The sequence below is a fragment of the Carassius gibelio genome, chromosome B19 (assembly GCF_023724105.1).
Source record: "Carassius gibelio isolate Cgi1373 ecotype wild population from Czech Republic chromosome B19, carGib1.2-hapl.c, whole genome shotgun sequence".
In the NCBI taxonomy this organism is placed as follows: domain Eukaryota; kingdom Metazoa; phylum Chordata; class Actinopteri; order Cypriniformes; family Cyprinidae; genus Carassius; species Carassius gibelio.
Window position 1 is genome coordinate 5502391 of NC_068414.1, and position 21780 is coordinate 5524170.

Here is a 21780-nt window from a genome sequence, read left to right on the forward strand (position 1 = left end):
CAAGAAAGGTCATGCTTAAAGAAACCAATGAGAGTAAACTGACCTGTTTGTTGTCTCTAAAAAACACCAGAAGAAAAATGTCCAGGGTCAATGCTGATCTGCATGAAAGTGGAATAAACTGCAAGGTAAGTAATGTAAGATCCCCAAGACAGCGCTACAAGGTCACAGTTGGACAGTGGCTTGTTGGAAGAGCAGGGTAATGACTCCCAGCAAGAACTGACAAATCTGGTGCAGTCCAGGAGGCTGAGGTGCCCTGTGGTTCTTAAGGGAGCTGGTGGCCACAGAAGTTAACGCCTCTCACTTTTGATATTGACCTCCCCCACTCCCCTTTGCTCAGAGACACTTTTGCTCATATCAGTTCATCAAATACCCATGGAACTTGATCAGTTTGTCTGTCAGTTGTTCAGCTTTAGCATTGGTCGATATTACCCAGTTGAAGAGATGCATTTTACACATAAATTCGTAGAATTCTTGCAGAAATAGAGCATTGGTGGTTCAGTGGTAGAATTCTCGCCTGCCACGCGGGAGACCCGGGTCCGATTCCCGGCCAATGCAGCAGAGGTCGTGTTTTTAAGGCCATGTTAGTCGTTCCTCATAAGCGGCAGCTGTCCCCAGAGCCACGAGCACAGCGCAGCTTCTCTCACTGGTGGCTGAATGTCAGAGTTGTTGTTTCCCGCGCAGGAGACCCAGGTTCGATCCCAGCAGAAGCAAAGCAGTGTATCTTGCTACTTTAGAAGTGGGCAACTTATCAGTGTTTTACAGGGAACTAGTGGAAGCACTCTAGACAATGCTTTTCCATGCTTGTTCAACGAAGTACAAGCAATTATGGCTCATGCACCTGTGAAAAACTCCTGAAGGCAATAAAAAGGCTGCAGGCAAGAAAGGTCATGCTTAAAGAAACCAATGAGAGTAAACTGACCTGTTTGTTGTCTCTAAAAAACACCAGAAGAAAAATGTCCAGGGTCAATGCTGACCTGCATGAAAGTGGAATAAACTGCAAGGTAAGTAATGTAAGATCCCCAAGACAGCGGTACAAGGTCACAGTTGGACAGTGGCTTGTTGGAAGAGCAGGGTAATGACTCCCAGCAAGAACTGACAAATCTGGTGCAGTCCAGGAGGCTGAGGTGCCCTGTGGTTCTTAAGGGAGCTGGTGGCCACAGAAGTTAACGCCTCTCACTTTTGATATTGACCTCCCCCACTCCCCTTTGCTCAGAGACACTTTTGCTCATATCAGTTCATCAAATACCCATGGAACTTGATCAGTTTGTCTGTCAGTTGTTCAGCTTTAGCATTGGTCGATATTACCCAGTTGAAGAGATGCATTTTCCACATAAATTCGTAGAATTCTTGCAGAAATAGAGCATTGGTGGTTCAGTGGTAGAATTCTCGCCTGCCACGCGGGAGACCCGGGTCCGATTCCCGGCCAATGCAGCAGAGGTCGTGTTTTTAAGGCCATGTTAGTCGTTCTTCATAAGCGGCAGCTGTCCCCAGAGCCACGAGTACAGCGCAGCTTCACTCACTGGTGGCTGAATGTCAGAGTTGTTGTTTCCCGCGCAGGAGACCCAGGTTCGATTCCCAGCAGAAGCAAAGCAGTGTATCTTGCTACTTTAGAAGTGGGCAACTTATCAGTGTTTTACAGGGAACTAGTGGAAGCACCCTAGACAATGCTTTTCCATGCTTGTTCAACGAAGTACAAGCAATTATGGCTCATGCACCTGTGAAAAACTCCTGAAGGCAATAAAAAGGCTGCAGGCAAAAAAGGTCATGCTTAAAGAAACCAATGAGAGTAAACTGACCTGTTTGTTGTCTCTAAAAAACACCAGAAGAAAAATGTCCAGGGTCAATGCTGATCTGCATGAAAGTGGAATAAACTGCAAGGTAAGTAATGTAAGATCCCCAAGACAGCGCTACAAGGTCACAGTTGGACAGTGGCTTGTTGGAAGAGCAGGGTAATGACTCCCAGCAAGAACTGACAAATCTGGTGCAGTCCAGGAGGCTGAGGTGCCCTGTGGTTCTTAAGGGAGCTGGTGGCCACAGAAGTTAACGCCTCTCACTTTTGATATTGACCTCCCCCACTCCCCTTTGCTCAGAGACACTTTTGCTCATATCAGTTCATCAAATACCCATGGAACTTGATCAGTTTGTCTGTCAGTTGTTCAGCTTTAGCATTGGTCGATATTACCCAGTTGAAGAGATGCATTTTCCACATAAATTCGTAGAATTCATGCAGAAATAGAGCATTGGTGGTTCAGTGGTAGAATTCTCGCCTGCCACGCGGGAGACCCGGGTCCGATTCCCGGCCAATGCAGCAGAGGTCGTGTTTTTAAGGCCATGTTAGTCGTTCTTCATAAGCGGCATCTGTCCCCAGAGCCACGAGTACAGCGCAGCTTCACTCACTGGTGGCTGAATGTCAGAGTTGTTGTTTCCCGCGCAGGAGACCCAGGTTCGATTCCCAGCAGAAGCAAAGCAGTGTATCTTGCTACTTTAGAAGTGGGCAACTTATCAGTGTTTTACAGGGAACTAGTGGAAGCACTCTAGACAATGCTTTTCCATGCTTGTTCAACGAAGTACAAGCAATTATGGCTCATGCACCTGTGAAAAACTCCTGAAGGCAATAAAAAGGCTGCAGGCAAGAAAGGTCATGCTTAAAGAAACCAATGAGAGTAAACTGACCTGTTTGTTGTCTCTAAAAAACACCAGAAGAAAAATGTCCAGGGGGTCAATGCTGATCTGCATGAAAGTGGAATAAACTGCAAGGTAAGTAATGTAAGATCCCCAAGACAGCGCTACAAGGTCACAGTAGGACAGTGGCTTGTTGGAAGAGCAGGGTAATGACTCCCAGCAAGAACTGACAAATCTGGTGCAGTCCAGGAGGCTGAGGTGCCCTGTGGTTCTTAAGGGAGCTGGTGGCCACAGAAGTTAACGCCTCTCACTTTTGATATTGACCTCCCCCACTCCCCTTTGCTCAGAGACACTTTTGCTCATATCAGTTCATCAAATACCCATGGAACTTGATCAGTTTGTCTGTCAGTTGTTCAGCTTTAGCATTGGTCGATATTACCCAGTTGAAGAGATGCATTTTCCACATAAATTCGTAGAATTCTTGCAGAAATAGAGCATTGGTGGTTCAGTGGTAGAATTCTCGCCTGCCACGCGGGAGACCCGGGTCCGATTCCGGGCCAATGCAGCAGAGGTCGTGTTTTTAAGGCCATGTTAGTCGTTCTTCATAAGCGGCAGCTGTCCCCAGAGCCATGAGCACAGCGCAGCTTCACTCACTGGTGGCTGAATGTCAGAGATGTTGTTTCCGCGCAGGAGACCCAGGTTCGATTCCCAGCAGAAGCAAAGCAGTGTATCTTGCTACTTTAGAAGTGGGCAACTTATCAGTGTTTTACAGGGAACTAGTGGAAGCACTCTAGACAATGCTTTTCCATGCTTGTTCAATGAAGTACAAGCAATTATGGCTCATGCACCTGTGAAAAACTCCTGAAGGCAATAAAAAGGCTGCAGGCAAGAAAGGTCAGGCTTAAAGAAACCAATGAGAGTAAACTGACTTGTTTGTTGTCTCTAAAAAACACCAGAAGAAAAATGTCCAGGGGGTCAATGCTGATCTGCATGAAAGTGGAATAAACTGCAAGGTAAGTAATGTAAGATCCCCAAGACAGCGCTACAAGGTCACAGTTGGACAGTGGCTTGTTGGAAGAGCAGGGTAATGACTCCCAGCAAGAACTGACAAATCTGGTGCAGTCCAGGAGGCTGAGGTGCCCTGTGGTTCTTAAGGGAGCTGGTGGCCACAGAAGTTAACGCCTCTCACTTTTGATATTGACCTCCCCCACTCCCCTTTGCTCAGAGACACTTTTGCTCATATCAGTTCATCAAATACCCATGGAACTTGATCAGTTTGTCTGTCAGTTGTTCAGCTTTAGCATTGGTCGATATTACCCAGTTGAAGAGATGCATTTTCCACATAAATTCGTAGAATTCTTGCAGAAATAGAGCATTGGTGGTTCAGTGGTAGAATTCTCGCCTGCCACGCGGGAGACCCGGGTCCGATTCCCGGCCAATGCAGCAGAGGTCGTGTTTTTAAGGCCATGTTAGTCGTTCCTCATAAGCGGCAGCTGTCCCCGGAGCCACGAGCACAGCGCAGCTTCTCTCACTGGTGGCTGAATGTCAGAGTTGTTGTTTCCCGCGCAGGAGACCCAGGTTCGATCCCAGCAGAAGCAAAGCAGTGTATCTTGCTACTTTAGAAGTGGGCAACTTATCAGTGTTTTACAGGGAACTAGTGGAAGCACTCTAGACAATGCTTTTCCATGCTTGTTCAACGAAGTACAAGCAATTATGGCTCATGCACCTGTGAAAAACTCCTGAAGGCAATAAAAAGGCTGCAGGCAAGAAAGGTCATGCTTAAAGAAACCAATGAGAGTAAACTGACCTGTTTGTTGTCTCTAAAAAACACCAGAAGAAAAATGTCCAGGGGGTCAATGCTGATCTGCATGAAAGTGGAATAAACTGCAAGGTAAGTAATGTAAGATCCCCAAGACAGCGCTACAAGGTCACAGTTGGACAGTGGCTTGTTGGAAGAGCAGGGTAATGACTCCCAGCAAGAACTGACAAATCTGGTGCAGTCCAGGAGGCTGAGGTGCCCTGTGGTTCTTAAGGGAGCTGGTGGCCACAGAAGTTAACGCCTCTCACTTTTGATATTGACCTCCCCCACTCCCCTTTGCTCAGAGACACTTTTGCTCATATCAGTTCATCAAATACCCATGGAACTTGATCAGTTTGTCTGTCAGTTGTTCAGCTTTAGCATTGGTCGATATTACCCAGTTGAAGAGATGCATTTTCCACATAAATTCGTAGAATTCATGCAGAAATAGAGCATTGGTGGTTCAGTGGTAGAATTCTCGCCTGCCACGCGGGAGACCCGGGTCCGATTCCCGGCCAATGCAGCAGAGGTCGTGTTTTTAAGGCCATGTTAGTCGTTCTTCATAAGCGGCATCTGTCCCCAGAGCCACGAGTACAGCGCAGCTTCACTCACTGGTGGCTGAATGTCATAGTTGTTGTTTCCCGCGCAGGAGACCCAGGTTCGATTCCCAGCAGAAGCAAAGCAGTGTATCTTGCTACTTTAGAAGTGGGCAACTTATCAGTGTTTTACAGGGAACTAGTGGAAGCACTCTAGACAATGCTTTTCCATGCTTGTTCAACGAAGTACAAGCAATTATGGCTCATGCACCTGTGAAAAACTCCTGAAGGCAATAAAAAGGCTGCAGGCAAGAAAGGTCATGCTTAAAGAAACCAATGAGAGTAAACTGACCTGTTTGTTGTCTCTAAAAAACACCAGAAGAAAAATGTCCAGGGTCAATGCTGACCTGCATGAAAGTGGAATAAACTGCAAGGTAAGTAATGTAAGATCCCCAAGCCAGCGGTACAAGGTCACAGTTGGACAGTGGCTTGTTGGAAGAGCAGGGTAATGACTCCCAGCAAGAACTGACAAATCTGGTGCAGTCCAGGAGGCTGAGGTGCCCTGTGGTTCTTAAGGGAGCTGGTGGCCACAGAAGTTAACGCCTCTCACTTTTGATATTGACCTCCCCCACTCCCCTTTGCTCAGAGACACTTTTGCTCATATCAGTTCATCAAATACCCATGGAACTTGATCAGTTTGTCTGTCAGTTGTTCAGCTTTAGCATTGGTCGATATTACCCAGTTGAAGAGATGCATTTTCCACATAAATTCGTAAAATTCTTGCAGAAATAGAGCATTGGTGGTTCAGTGGTAGAATTCTCGCCTGCCCGCGGGAGACCCGGGTCCGATTCACGGCCAATGCAGCAGAGGTCGTGTTTTTAAGGCCATGTTAGTCGTTCCTCATAAGCGGCAGCTGTCCCCAGAGCCACGAGCACAGCGCAGCTTCTCTCACTGGTGGCTGAATGTCAGAGTTGTTGTTTCCCGCGCAGGAGACCCAGGTTCGATTCCCAGCAGAAGCAAAGCAGTGTATCTTGCTACTTTAGAAGTGGGCAACTTATCAGTGTTTTACAGGGAACTAGTGGAAGCACTCTAGACAATGCTTTTCCATGCTTGTTCAACGAAGTACAAGCAATTATGGCTCATGCACCTGTGAAAAACTCCTGAAGGCAATAAAAAGGCTGCAGGCAAGAAAGGTCATGCTTAAAGAAACCAATGAGAGTAAACTGACCTGTTTGTTGTCTCTAAAAAACACCAGAAGAAAAATGTCCAGGGTCAATGCTGATCTGCATGAAAGTGGAATAAACTGCAAGGTAAGTAATGTAAGATCCCCAAGACAGTGCTACAAGGTCACAGTTGGACAGTGGCTTGTTGGAAGAGCAGGGTAATGACTCCCAGCAAGAACTGACAAATCTGGTGCAGTCCAGGAGGCTGAGGTGCCCTGTGGTTCTTAAGGGAGCTGGTGGCCACAGAAGTTAACGCCTCTCACTTTTGATATTGACCTCCCCCACTCCCCTTTGCTCAGAGACACTTTTGCTCATATCAGTTCATCAAATACCCATGGAACTTGATCAGTTTGTCTGTCAGTTGTTCAGCTTTAGCATTGGTCGATATTACCCAGTTGAAGAGATGCATTTTCCACATAAATTCGTAGAATTCTTGCAGAAATAGAGCACTGGTGGTTCAGTGGTAGAATTCTCGCCTGCCACGCGGGAGACCCGGGTCCGATTCCCGGCCAATGCAGCAGAGGTCGTGTTTTTAAGGCCATGTTAGTCGTTCCTCATAAGCGGCAGCTGTCCCCAGAGCCACGAGCACAGCGCACCTTCTCTCACTGGTGGCTGAATGTCAGAGTTGTTGTTTCCCGCGCAGGAGACCCAGGTTCGATTCCCAGCAGAAGCAAAGCAGTGTATCTTGCTACTTTAGAAGTGGGCAACTTATCAGTGTTTTACAGGGAACTAGTGGAAGCACTCTAGACAATGCTTTTCCATGCTTGTTCAACGAAGTACAAGCAATTATGGCTCATGCACCTGTGAAAAACTCCTGAAGGCAATAAAAAGGCTGCAGGCAAGAAAGGTCATGCTTAAAGAAACCAATGAGAGTAAACTGACCTGTTTGTTGTCTCTAAAAAACACCAGAAGAAAAATGTCCAGGGTCAATGCTGATCTGCATGAAAGTGGAATAAACTGCAAGGTAAGTAATGTAAGATCCCCAAGACAGCGCTACAAGGTCACAGTTGGACAGTGGCTTGTTGGAAGAGCAGGGTAATGACTCCCAGCAAGAACTGACAAATCTGGTGCAGTCCAGGAGGCTGAGGTGCCCTGTGGTTCTTAAGGGAGCTGGTGGCCACAGAAGTTAACGCCTCTCACTTTTGATATTGACCTCCCCCACTCCCCTTTGCTCAGAGACACTTTTGCTCATATCAGTTCATCAAATACCCATGGAACTTGATCAGTTTGTCTGTCAGTTGTTCAGCTTTAGCATTGGTCGATATTACCCAGTTGAAGAGATGCATTTTCCACATAAATTCGTAGAATTCTTGCAGAAATAGAGCATTGGTGGTTCAGTGGTAGAATTCTCGCCTGCCACGCGGGAGACCCGGGTCCGATTCCCGGCCAATGCAGCAGAGGTCGTGTTTTTAAGGCCATGTTAGTCGTTCCTCATAAGCGGCAGCTGTCCCCAGAGCCACGAGCACAGCGCACCTTCTCTCACTGGTGGCTGAATGTCAGAGTTGTTGTTTCCCGCGCAGGAGACCCAGGTTCGATTCCCAGCAGAAGCAAAGCAGTGTATCTTGCTACTTTAGAAGTGGGCAACTTATCAGTGTTTTACAGGGAACTAGTGGAAGCACTCTAGACAATGCTTTTCCATGCTTGTTCAACGAAGTACAAGCAATTATGGCTCATGCACCTGTGAAAAACTCCTGAAGGCAATAAAAAGGCTGCAGGCAAGAAAGGTCATGCTTAAAGAAACCAATGAGAGTAAACTGACCTGTTTGTTGTCTCTAAAAAACACCAGAAGAAAAATGTCCAGGGGGTCAATGCTGATCTGCATGAAAGTGGAATAAACTGCAAGGTAAGTAATGTAAGATCCCCAAGACAGCGCTACAAGGTCACAGTTGGACAGTGGCTTGTTGGAAGAGCAGGGTAATGACTCCCAGCAAGAACTGACAAATCTGGTGCAGTCCAGGAGGCTGAGGTGCCCTGTGGTTCTTAAGGGAGCTGGTGGCCACAGAAGTTGGTGGCCACAGCTTCTCTCACTGGTGGCTGAATGTCAGAGTTGTTGTTTCCCGCGCAGGAGACCCAGGTTCGATTCCCAGCAGAAGCAAAGCAGTGTATCTTGCTACTTTAGAAGTGGGCAACTTATCAGTGTTTTACAGGGAACTAGTGGAAGCACTCTAGACAATGCTTTTCCATGCTTGTTCAACGAAGTACAAGCAATTATGGCTCATGCACCTGTGAAAAACTCCTGAAGGCAATAAAAAGGCTGCAGGCAAGAAAGGTCATGCTTAAAGAAACCAATGAGAGTAAACTGACCTGTTTGTTGTCTCTAAAAAACACCAGAAGAAAAATGTCCAGGGTCAATGCTGACCTGCATGAAAGTGGAATAAACTGCAAGGTAAGTAATGTAAGATCCCCAAGACAGCGCTACAAGGTCACAGTTGGACAGTGGCTTGTTGGAAGAGCAGGGTAATGACTCCCAGCAAGAACTGACAAATCTGGTGCAGTCCAGGAGGCTGAGGTGCCCTGTGGTTCTTAAGGGAGCTGGTGGCCACAGAAGTTAACGCCTCTCACTTTTGATATTGACCTCCCCCACTCCCCTTTGCTCAGAGACACTTTTGCTCATATCAGTTCATCAAATACCCATGGAACTTGATCAGTTTGTCTGTCTGTTGTTCAGCTTTAGCATTGGTCGATATTACCCAGTTGAAGAGATGCATTTTCCACATAAATTCGTAGAATTCTTGCAGAAATAGAGCATTGGTGGTTCAGTGGTAGAATTCTCGCCTGCCACGCGGGAGACCCGGGTCCGATTCCCGGCCAATGCAGCAGAGGTCGTGTTTTTAAGGCCATGTTAGTCGTTCTTCATAAGCGGCAGCTGTCCCCAGAGCCATGAGCACAGCGCAGCTTCACTCACTGGTGGCTGAATGTCAGAGATGTTGTTTCCCGCGCAGGAGACCCAGGTTCGATTTCCAGCAGAAGCAAAGCAGTGTATCTTGCTACTTTGGAAGTGGGCAACTTATCAGTGTTTTACAGGGAACTAGTGGAAGCACTCTAGACAATGCTTTTCCATGCTTGTTCAACGAAGTACAAGCAATTATGGCTCATGCACCTGTGAAAAACTCCTGAAGGCAATAAAAAGGCTGCAGTCAAGAAAGGTCAGGCTTAAAGAAACCAATGAGAGTAAACTGACCTGTTTGTTGTCTCTAAAAAACACCAGAAGAAAAATGTCCAGGGGGTCAATGCTGATCTGCATGAAAGTGGAATAAACTGCAAGGTAAGTAATGTAAGATCCCCAAGACAGCACTACAAGGTCACAGTTGGACAGTGGCTTGTTGGAAGAGCAGGGTAATGACTCCCAGCAAGAACTGACAAATCTGGTGCAGTCCAGGAGGCTGAGGTGCCCTGTGGTTCTTAAGGGAGCTGGTGGCCACAGAAGTTAACGCCTCTCACTTTTGATATTGACCTCCCCCACTCCCCTTTGCTCAGAGACACTTTTGCTCATATCAGTTCATCAAATACCCATGGAACTTGATCAGTTTGTCTGTCAGTTGTTCAGCTTTAGCATTGGTCGATATTACCCAGTTGAAGAGATGCATTTTCCACATAAATTCGTAGAATTCATGCAGAAGTAGAGCATTGGTGGTTCAGTGGTAGAATTCTCGCCTGCCACGCGAGAGACCCGGGTCCGATTCCCGGCCAATGCAGCAGAGGTCGTGTTTTTAAGGCCATGTTAGTCGTTCTTCATAAGCGGCATCTGTCCCCAGAGCCACGAGTACAGCGCAGCTTCACTCACTGGTGGCTGAATGTCATAGTTGTTGTTTCCCGCGCAGGAGACCCAGGTTCGATTCCCAGCAGAAGCAAAGCAGTGTATCTTGCTACTTTAGAAGTGGGCAACTTATCAGTGTTTTACAGGGAACTAGTGGAAGCACTCTAGACAATGCTTTTCCATGCTTGTTCAACGAAGTACAAGCAATTATGGCTCATGCACCTGTGAAAAACTCCTGAAGGCAATAAAAAGGCTGCAGGCAAGAAAGGTCATGCTTAAAGAAACCAATGAGAGTAAACTGACCTGTTTGTTGTCTCTAAAAAACACCAGAAGAAAAATGTCCAGGGTCAATGCTGACCTGCATGAAAGTGGAATAAACTGCAAGGTAAGTAATGTAAGATCCCCAAGACAGCGGTACAAGGTCACAGTTGGACAGTGGCTTGTTGGAAGAGCAGGGTAATGACTCCCAGCAAGAACTGACAAATCTGGTGCAGTCCAGGAGGCTGAGGTGCCCTGTGGTTCTTAAGGGAGCTGGTGGCCACAGAAGTTAACGCCTCTCACTTTTGATATTGACCTCCCCCACTCCCCTTTGCTCAGAGACACTTTTGCTCATATCAGTTCATCAAATACCCATGGAACTTGATCAGTTTGTCTGTCAGTTGTTCAGCTTTAGCATTGGTCGATATTACCCAGTTGAAGAGATGCATTTTCCACATAAATTTGTAGAATTCATGCAGAAATAGAGCATTGGTGGTTCAGTGGTAGAATTCTCGCCTGCCACGCGGGAGACCCGGGTCCGATTCCCGGCCAATGCAGCAGAGGTCGTGTTTTTAAGGCCATGTTAGTCGTTCTTCATAAGCGGCATCTGTCCCCAGAGCCACGAGTACAGCGCAGCTTCACTTACTGGTGGCTGAATGTCATAGTTGTTGTTTCCCGCGCAGGAGACCCAGGTTCGATTCCCAGCAGAAGCAAAGCAGTGTATCTTGCTACTTTAGAAGTGGGCAACTTATCAGTGTTTTACAGGGAACTAGTGGAAGCACTCTAGACAATGCTTTTCCATGCTTGTTCAACGAAGTACAAGCAATTATGGCTCATGCACCTGTGAAAAACTCCTGAAGGCAATAAAAAGGCTGCAGGCAAGAAAGGTCATGCTTAAAGAAACCAATGAGAGTAAACTGACCTGTTTGTTGTCTCTAAAAAACACCAGAAGAAAAATGTCCAGGGTCAATGCTGACCTGCATGAAAGTGGAATAAACTGCAAGGTAAGTAATGTAAGATCCCCAAGACAGCGGTACAAGGTCACAGTTGGACAGTGGCTTGTTGGAAGAGCAGGGTAATGACTCCCAGCAAGAACTGACAAATCTGGTGCAGTCCAGGAGGCTGAGGTGCCCTGTGGTTCTTAAGGCAGCTGGTGGCCACAGAAGTTAACGCCTCTCACTTTTGATATTGACCTCCCCCACTCCCCTTTGCTCAGAGACACTTTTGCTCATATCAGTTCATCAAATACCCATGGAACTTGATCAGTTTGTCTGTCAGTTGTTCAGCTTTAGCATTGGTCGATATTACCCAGTTGAAGAGATGCATTTTCCACATAAATTCGTAGAATTCTTGCAGAAATAGAGCATTGGTGGTTCAGTGGTAGAATTCTCGCCTGCCACGCGGGAGACCCGGGTCCGATTCCCGGCCAATGCAGCAGAGGTCGTGTTTTTAAGGCCATGTTAGTCGTTCCTCATAAGCGGCAGCTGTCCCCAGAGCCACGAGCACAGCGCAGCTTCTCTCACTGGTGGCTGAATGTCAGAGTTGTTGTTTCCCGCGCAGGAGACCCAGGTTCGATCCCAGCAGAAGCAAAGCAGTGTATCTTGCTACTTTAGAAGTGGGCAACTTATCAGTGTTTTACAGGGAACTAGTGGAAGCACTCTAGACAATGCTTTTCCATGCTTGTTCAACGAAGTACAAGCAATTATGGCTCATGCACCTGTGAAAAACTCCTGAAGGCAATAAAAAGGCTGCAGGCAAGAAAGGTCATGCTTAAAGAAACCAATGAGAGTAAACTGACCTGTTTGTTGTCTCTAAAAAACACCAGAAGAAAAATGTCCAGGGGGTCAATGCTGATCTGCATGAAAGTGGAATAAACTGCAAGGTAAGTAATGTAAGATCCCCAAGACAGCGCTACAAGGTCACAGTTGGACAGTGGCTTGTTGGAAGAGCAGGGTAATGACTCCCAGCAAGAACTGACAAATCTGGTGCAGTCCAGGAGGCTGAGGTGCCCTGTGGTTCTTAAGTGAGCTGGTGGCCACAGAAGTTGGTGGCCACAGCTTCTCTCACTGGTGGCTGAATGTCAGAGTTGTTGTTTCCCGCGCAGGAGACCCAGGTTCGATTCCCAGCAGAAGCAAAGCAGTGTATCTTGCTACTTTAGAAGTGGGCAACTTATCAGTGTTTTACAGGGAACTAGTGGAAGCACTCTAGACAATGCTTTTCCATGCTTGTTCAACGAAGTACAAGCAATTATGGCTCATGCACCTGTGAAAAACTCCTGAAGGCAATAAAAAGGCTGCAGGCAAGAAAGGTCATGCTTAAAGAAACCAATGAGAGTAAACTGACCTGTTTGTTGTCTCTAAAAAACACCAGAAGAAAAATGTCCAGGGGGTCAATGCTGATCTGCATGAAAGTGGAATAAACTGCAAGGTAAGTAATGTAAGATCCCCAAGACAGCGCTACAAGGTCACAGTTGGACAGTGGCTTGTTGGAAGAGCAGGGTAATGACTCCCAGCAAGAACTGACAAATCTGGTGCAGTCCAGGAGGCTGAGGTGCCCTGTGGTTCTTAAGGGAGCTGGTGGCCACAGAAGTTAACGCCTCTCACTTTTGATATTGACCTCCCCCACTCCCCTTTGCTCAGAGACACTTTTGCTCATATCAGTTCATCAAATACCCATGGAACTTGATCAGTTTGTCTGTCAGTTGTTCAGCTTTAGCATTGGTCGATATTACCCAGTTGAAGAGATGCATTTTCCACATAAATTCGTAGAATTCATGCAGAAATAGAGCATTGGTGGTTCAGTGGTAGAATTCTCGCCTGCCACGCGGGAGACCCGGGTCCGATTCCCGGCCAATGCAGCAGAGGTCGTGTTTTTAAGGCCATGTTAGTCGTTCTTCATAAGCGGCATCTGTCCCCAGAGCCACGAGTACAGCGCAGCTTCACTCACTGGTGGCTGAATGTCAGAGTTGTTGTTTCCCGCGCAGGAGACCCAGGTTCGATCCCCAGCAGAAGCAAAGCAGTGTATCTTGCTACTTTAGAAGTGGGCAACTTATCAGTGTTTTACAGGGAACTAGTGGAAGCACTCTAGACAATGCTTTTCCATGCTTGTTCAACGAAGTACAAGCAATTATGGCTCATGCACCTGTGAAAAACTCCTGAAGGCAATAAAAAGGCTGCAGGCAAGAAAGGTCATGCTTAAAGAAACCAATGAGAGTAAACTGACCTGTTTGTTGTCTCTAAAAAACACCAGAAGAAAAATGTCCAGGGTCTATGCTGACCTGCATGAAAGTGGAATAAACTGCAAGGTAAGTAATGTAAGATCCCCAAGACAGCGGTACAAGGTCACAGTTGGACAGTGGCTTGTTGGAAGAGCAGGGTAATGACTCCCAGCAAGAACTGACAAATCTGGTGCAGTCCAGGAGGCTGAGGTGCCCTGTGGTTCTTAAGGGAGCTGGTGGCCACAGAAGTTAACGCCTCTCACTTTTGATATTGACCTCCCCCACTCCCCTTTGCTCAGAGACACTTTTGCTCATATCAGTTCATCAAATACCCATGGAACTTGATCAGTTTGTCTGTCAGTTGTTCAGCTTTAGCATTGGTCGATATTACCCAGTTGAAGAGATGCATTTTACACATAAATTCGTAGAATTCTTGCAGAAATAGAGCATTGGTGGTTCAGTGGTAGAATTCTCGCCTGCCACGCGGGAGACCCGGGTCCGATTCCCGGCCAATGCAGCAGAGGTCGTGTTTTTAAGGCCATGTTAGTCGTTCCTCATAAGCGGCAGCTGTCCCCAGAGCCACGAGCACAGCGCAGCTTCTCTCACTGGTGGCTGAATGTCAGAGTTGTTGTTTCCCGCGCAGGAGACCCAGGTTCGATTCCCAGCAGAAGCAAAGCAGTGTATCTTGCTACTTTAGAAGTGGGCAACTTATCAGTGTTTTACAGGGAACTAGTGGAAGCACTCTAGACAATGCTTTTCCATGCTTGTTCAACGAAGTACAAGCAATTATGGCTCATGCACCTGTGAAAAACTCCTGAAGGCAATAAAAAGGCTGCAGGCAAGAAAGGTCAGGCTTAAAGAAACCAATGAGAGTAAACTGACCTGTTTGTTGTCTCTAAAAAACACCAGAAGAAAAATGTCCAGGGGGTCAATGCTGACCTGCATGAAAGTGGAATAAACTGCAAGGTAAGTAATGTAAGATCCCCAAGACAGCGCTACAAGGTCACAGTTGGACAGTGGCTTGTTGGAAGAGCAGGGTAATGACTCCCAGCAAGAACTGACAAATCTGGTGCAGTCCAGGAGGCTGAGGTGCCCTGTGGTTCTTAAGGGAGCTGGTGGCCACAGAAGTTAACGCCTCTCACTTTTGATATTGACCTCCCCCACTCCCCTTTGCTCAGAGACACTTTTGCTCATATCAGTTCATCAAATACCCATGGAACTTGATCAGTTTGTCTGTCAGTTGTTCAGCTTTAGCATTGGTCGATATTACCCAGTTGAAGAGATGCATTTTCCACATAAATTCGTAGAATTCATGCAGAAATAGAGCATTGGTGGTTCAGTGGTAGAATTCTCGCCTGCCACGCGAGAGACCCGGGTCCGATTCCCGGCCAATGCAGCAGAGGTCGTGTTTTTAAGGCCATGTTAGTCGTTCTTCATAAGCGGCATCTGTCCCCAGAGCCACGAGTACAGCGCAGCTTCACTCACTGGTGGCTGAATGTCATAGTTGTTGTTTCCCGCGCAGGAGACCCAGGTTCGATTCCCAGCAGAAGCAAAGCAGTGTATCTTGCTACTTTAGAAGTGGGCAACTTATCAGTGTTTTACAGGGAACTAGTGGAAGCACTCTAGACAATGCTTTTCCATGCTTGTTCAACGAAGTACAAGCAATTATGGCTCATGCACCTGTGAAAAACTCCTGAAGGCAATAAAAAGGCTGCAGGCAAGAAAGGTCATGCTTAAAGAAACCAATGAGAGTAAACTGACCTGTTTGTTGTCTCTAAAAAACACCAGAAGAAAAATGTCCAGGGTCAATGCTGACCTGCATGAAAGTGGAATAAACTGCAAGGTAAGTAATGTAAGATCCCCAAGACAGCGGTACAAGGTCACAGTTGGACAGTGGCTTGTTGGAAGAGCAGGGTAATAACTCCCAGCAAGAACTGACAAATCTGGTGCAGTCCAGGAGGCTGAGGTGCCCTGTGGTTCTTAAGGGAGCTGGTGGCCACAGAAGTTAACGCCTCTCACTTTTGATATTGACCTCCCCCACTCCCCTTTGCTCAGAGACACTTTTGCTCATATCAGTTCATCAAATACCCATGGAACTTGATCAGTTTGTCTGTCAGTTGTTCAGCTTTAGCATTGGTCGATATTACCCAGTTGAAGAGATGCATTTTCCACATAAATTTGTAGAATTCATGCAGAAATAGAGCATTGGTGGTTCAGTGGTAGAATTCTCGCCTGCCACGCGGGAGACCCGGGTCCGATTCCCGGCCAATGCAGCAGAGGTCGTGTTTTTAAGGCCATGTTAGTCGTTCTTCATAAGCGGCATCTGTCCCCAGAGCCACGAGTACAGCGCAGCTTCACTCACTGGTGGCTGAATGTCATAGTTGTTGTTTCCCGCGCAGGAGACCCAGGTTCGATTCCCAGCAGAAGCAAAGCAGTGTATCTTGCTACTTTAGAAGTGGGCAACTTATCAGTGTTTTACAGGGAACTAGTGGAAGCACTCTAGACAATGCTTTTCCATGCTTGTTCAACGAAGTACAAGCAATTATGGCTCATGCACCTGTGAAAAACTCCTGAAGGCAATAAAAAGGCTGCAGGCAAGAAAGGTCATGCTTAAAGAAACCAATGAGAGTAAACTGACCTGTTTGTTGTCTCTAAAAAACACCAGAAGAAAAATGTCCAGGGGGTCAATGCTGATCTGCATGAAAGTGGAATAAACTGCAAGGTAAGTAATGTAAGATCCCCAAGACAGCGCTACAAGGTCACAGTTGGACAGTGGCTTGTTGGAAGAGCAGGGTAATGACTCCCAGCAAGAACTGACAAATCTGGTGCAGTCCAGGAGGCTGAGGTGCCCTGTGGTTCTTAAGGGAGCTGGTGGCCACAGAAGTTAACGCCTCTCACTTTTGATATTGACCTCCCCCACTCCCCTTTGCTCAGAGACACTTTTGCTCATATCAGTTCATCAAATACCCATGGAACTTGATCAGTTTGTCTGTCAGTTGTTCAGCTTTAGCATTGGTCGATATTACCCAGTTGAAGAGATGCATTTTCCACATAAATTCGTAGAATTCATGCAGAAATAGAGCATTGGTGGTTCAGTGGTAGAATTCTCGCCTGCCACGCGGGAGACCCGGGTCCGATTCCCGGCCAATGCAGCAGAGGTCGTGTTTTTAAGGCCATGTTAGTCGTTCTTCATAAGCGGCATCTGTCCCCAGAGCCACGAGTACAGCGCAGCTTCACTCACTGGTGGCTGAATGTCAGAGTTGTTGTTTCCCGCGCAGGAGACCCAGGTTCGATCCCCAGCAGAAGCAAAGCAGTGTATCTTGCTACTTTAGAAGTGGGCAACTTATCAGTGTTTTACAGGGAACTAGTGGAAGCACTCTAGACAATGCTTTTCCATGCTTGTTCAACGAAGTACAAGCAATTATGGCTCATGCACCTGTGAAAAACTCCTGAAGGCAATAAAAAGGCTGCAGGCAAGAAAGGTCATGCTTAAAGAAACCAATGAGAGTAAACTGACCTGTTTGTTGTCTCTAAAAAACACCAGAAGAAAAATGTCCAGGGTCTATGCTGACCTGCATGAAAGTGGAATAAACTGCAAGGTAAGTAATGTAAGATCCCCAAGACAGCGGTACAAGGTCACAGTTGGACAGTGGCTTGTTGGAAGAGCAGGGTAATGACTCCCAGCAAGAACTGACAAATCTGGTGCAGTCCAGGAGGCTGAGGTGCCCTGTGGTTCTTAAGGGAGCTGGTGGCCACAGAAGTTAACGCCTCTCACTTTTGATATTGACCTCCCCCACTCCCCTTTGCTCAGAGACACTTTTGCTTATATCAGTTCATCAAATACCCATGGAACTTGATCAGTTTGTCTGTCAGTTGTTCAGCTTTAGCATTGGTCGATATTACCCAGTTGAAGAGATGCATTTTCCACATAAATTCGTAGAATTCTTGCAGAAATAGAGCATTGGTGGTTCAGTGGTAGAATTCTCGCCTGCCACGTGGGAGACCCGGGTCCGATTCCCGGCCAATGCAGCAGAGGTCGTGTTTTTAAGGCCATGTTAGTCGTTCCTCATAAGCGGCAGCTGTCCCCAGAGCCACGAGCACAGCGCAGCTTCTCTCACTGGTGGCTGAATGTCAGAGTTGTTGTTTCCCGCGCAGGAGACCCAGGTTCGATTCCCAGCAGAAGCAAAGCAGTGTATCTTGCTACTTTAGAAGTGGGCAACTTATCAGTGTTTTACAGGGAACTAGTGGAAGCACTCTAGACAATGCTTTTCCATGCTTGTTCAACGAAGTACAAGCAATTATGGCTCATGCACCTGTGAAAAACTCCTGAAGGCAATAAAAAGGCTGCAGGCAAGAAAGGTCAGGCTTAAAGAAACCAATGAGAGTAAACTGACCTGTTTGTTGTCTCTAAAAAACACCAGAAGAAAAATGTCCAGGGGGTCAATGCTGACCTGCATGAAAGTGGAATAAACTGCAAGGTAAGTAATGTAAGATCCCCAAGACAGCGCTACAAGGTCACAGTTGGACAGTGGCTTGTTGGAAGAGCAGGGTAATGACTCCCAGCAAGAACTGACAAATCTGGTGCAGTCCAGGAGGCTGAGGTGCCCTGTGGTTCTTAAGGGAGCTGGTGGCAACAGAAGTTAACGCCTCTCACTTTTGATATTGACCTCCCCCACTCCCCTTTGCTCAGAGACACTTTTGCTCATATCAGTTCATCAAATACCCATGGAACTTGATCAGTTTGTCTGTCAGTTGTTCAGCTTTAGCATTGGTCGATATTACCCAGTTGAAGAGATGCATTTTCCACATAAATTCGTAGAATTCTTGCAGAAATAGAGCATTGGTGGTTCAGTGGTAGAATTCTCGCCTGCCACGCGGGAGACCCGGGTCCGATTCCCGGCCAATGCAGCAGAGGTCGTGTTTTTAAGGCCATGTTAGTCGTTCTTCATAAGCGGCAGCTGTCCCCAGAGCCATGAGCACAGCGCAGCTTCACTCACTGGTGGCTGAATGTCAGAGATGTTGTTTCCCGCGCAGGAGACCCAGGTTCGATTTCCAGCAGAAGCAAAGCAGTGTATCTTGCTACTTTAGAAGTGGGCAACTTATCAGTGTTTTACAGGGAACTAGTGGAAGCACTCTAGACAATGCTTTTCCATGCTTGTTCAACGAAGTACAAGCAATTATGGCTCATGCACCTGTGAAAAACTCCTGAAGGCAATAAAAAGGCTGCAGTCAAGAAAGGTCAGGCTTAAAGAAACCAATGAGAGTAAACTGACCTGTTTGTTGTCTCTAAAAAACACCAGAAGAAAAATGTCCAGGGGGTCAATGCTGATCTGCATGAAAGTGGAATAAACTGCAAGGTAAGTAATGTAAGATCCCCAAGACAGCGCTACAAGGTCACAGTTGGACAGTGGCTTGTTGGAAGAGCAGGGTAATGACTCCCAGCAAGAACTGACAAATCTGGTGCAGTCCAGGAGGCTGAGGTGCCCTGTGGTTCTTAAGGGAGCTGGTGGCCACAGAAGTTAACGCCTCTCACTTTTGATATTGACCTCCCCCACTCCCCTTTGCTCAGAGACACTTTTGCTCATATCAGTTCATCAAATACCCATGGAACTTGATCAGTTTGTCTGTCAGTTGTTCAGCTTTAGCATTGGTCGATATTACCCAGTTGAAGAGATGCATTTTCCACATAAATTCGTAGAATTCATGCAGAAATAGAGCATTGGTGGTTCAGTGGTAGAATTCTCGCCTGCCACGCGAGAGACCCGGGTCCGATTCCCGGCCAATGCAGCAGAGGTCGTGTTTTTAAGGCCATGTTAGTCGTTCTTCATAAGCGGCATCTGTCCCCAGAGCCACGAGTACGGCGCAGCTTCACTCACTGGTGGCTGAATGTCATAGTTGTTGTTTCCCGCGCAGGAGACCCAGGTTCGATTCCCAGCAGAAGCAAAGCAGTGTATCTTGCTACTTTAGAAGTGGGCAACTTATCAGTGTTTTACAGGGAACTAGTGGAAGCACTCTAGACAATGCTTTTCCATGCTTGTTCAACGAAGTACAAGCAATTATGGCTCATGCACCTGTGAAAAACTCCTGAAGGCAATAAAAAGGCTGCAGGCAAGAAAGGTCATGCTTAAAGAAACCAATGAGAGTAAACTGACCTGTTTGTTGTCTCTAAAAAACACCAGAAGAAAAATGTCCAGGGTCAATGCTGATCTGCATGAAAGTGGAATAAACTGCAAGGTAAGTAATGTAAGATCCCCAAGACAGCGCTACAAGGTCACAGTTGGACAGTGGCTTGTTGGAAGAGCAGGGTAATGACTCCCAGCAAGAACTGACAAATCTGGTGCAGTCCAGGAGGCTGAGGTGCCCTGTGGTTCTTAAGGGAGCTGGTGGCCACAGAAGTTAACGCCTCTCACTTTTGATATTGACCTCCCCCACTCCCCTTTGCTCAGAGACACTTTTGCTCATATCAGTTCATCAAATACCCATGGAACTTGATCAGTTTGTCTGTCAGTTGTTCAGCTTTAGCATTGGTCGATATTACCCAGTTGAAGAGATGCATTTTACACATAAATTCGTAGAATTCTTGCAGAAATAGAGCATTGGTGGTTCAGTGGTAGAATTCTCGCCTGCCACGCGGGAGACCCGGGTCCGATTCCCGGCCAATGCAGCAGAGGTCGTGTTTTTAAGGCCATGTTAGTCGTTCCTCATAAGCGGCAGCTGTCCCCAGAGCCACGAGCACAGCGCAGCTTCTCTCACTGGTGGCTGAATGTCAGAGTTGTTGTTTCCCGCGCAGGAGACCCAGGTTCGATCCCAGCAGAAGCAAAGCAGTGTATCTTGCTACTTTAGAAGTGGGCAACTTATCAGTGTTTTACAGGGAACTAGTGGAAGCACTCTAGACAATGCTTTTCCATGCTTGTTCAACGAAGTACAAGCAATTATGGCTCATGCACCTGTGAAAAACTCCTGAAGGCAATAAAAAGGCTGCAGGCAAGAAAGGTCATGCTTAAAGAAACCAATGAGAGTAAACTGACCTGTTTGTTGTCTCTAAAAAACACCAGAAGAAAAATGTCCAGGGTCAATGCTGACCTGCATGAAAGTGGAATAAACTGCAAGGTAAGTAATGTAAGATCCCCAAGACAGCGGTACAAGGTCACAGTTGGACAGTGGCTTGTTGGAAGAGCAGGGTAATGACTCCCAGCAAGAACTGACAAATCTGGTGCAGTCCAGGAGGCTGAGGTGCCCTGTGGTTCTTAAGGGAGCTGGTGGCCACAGAAGTTAACGCCTCTCACTTTTGATATTGACCTCCCCCACTCCCCTTTGCTCAGAGACACTTTTGCTCATATCAGTTCATCAAATACCCATGGAACTTGATCAGTTTGTCTGTCAGTTGTTCAGCTTTAGCATTGGTCGATATTACCCAGTTGAAGAGATGCATTTTCCACATAAATTCGTAGAATTCTTGCAGAAATAGAGCATTGGTGGTTCAGTGGTAGAATTCTCGCCTGCCACGCGGGAGACCCGGGTCCGATTCCCGGCCAATGCAGCAGAGGTCGTGTTTTTAAGGCCATGTTAGTCGTTCTTCATAAGCGGCAGCTGTCCCCAGAGCCACGAGTACAGCGCAGCTTCACTCACTGGTGGCTGAATGTCAGAGTTGTTGTTTCCCGCGCAGGAGACCCAGGTTCGATTCCCAGCAGAAGCAAAGCAGTGTATCTTGCTACTTTAGAAGTGGGCAACTTATCAGTGTTTTACAGGGAACTAGTGGAAGCACCCTAGACAATGCTTTTCCATGCTTGTTCAACGAAGTACAAGCAATTATGGCTCATGCACCTGTGAAAAACTCCTGAAGGCAATAAAAAGGCTGCAGGCAAAAAAGGTCATGCTTAAAGAAACCAATGAGAGTAAACTGACCTGTTTGTTGTCTCTAAAAAACACCAGAAGAAAAATGTCCAGGGTCAATGCTGATCTGCATGAAAGTGGAATAAACTGCAAGGTAAGTAATGTAAGATCCCCAAGACAGCGCTACAAGGTCACAGTTGGACAGTGGCTTGTTGGAAGAGCAGGGTAATGACTCCCAGCAAGAACTGACAAATCTGGTGCAGTCCAGGAGGCTGAGGTGCCCTGTGGTTCTTAAGGGAGCTGGTGGCCACAGAAGTTAACGCCTCTCACTTTTGATATTGACCTCCCCCACTCCCCTTTGCTCAGAGACACTTTTGCTCATATCAGTTCATCAAATACCCATGGAACTTGATCAGTTTGTCTGTCAGTTGTTCAGCTTTAGCATTGGTCGATATTACCCAGTTGAAGAGATGCATTTTCCACATAAATTCGTAGAATTCATGCAGAAATAGAGCATTGGTGGTTCAGTGGTAGAA

At 46.9% G+C, this 21780-nt stretch overlaps 1 long non-coding RNA gene and 3 other non-coding genes across 4 annotated transcripts in view; all 4 read left to right on the forward strand.

Annotated features, from left to right (window-relative positions):
- Positions 1 to 21780, forward strand: part of LOC127979064 (uncharacterized) — a 298949-nt gene that overhangs the window by 257560 nt on the left and 19609 nt on the right. The window lies entirely within an intron of this gene.
- On the forward strand, positions 9804 to 9874 carry trnag-gcc (transfer RNA glycine (anticodon GCC)). The gene has a single exon. It is a non-coding gene; the product is annotated as a tRNA-Gly (tRNA).
- trnag-gcc (transfer RNA glycine (anticodon GCC)) lies at positions 14737 to 14807 on the forward strand. Its single transcript has one exon. It is a non-coding gene; the product is annotated as a tRNA-Gly (tRNA).
- trnag-gcc (transfer RNA glycine (anticodon GCC)) lies at positions 19128 to 19198 on the forward strand. The gene has a single exon. It is a non-coding gene; the product is annotated as a tRNA-Gly (tRNA).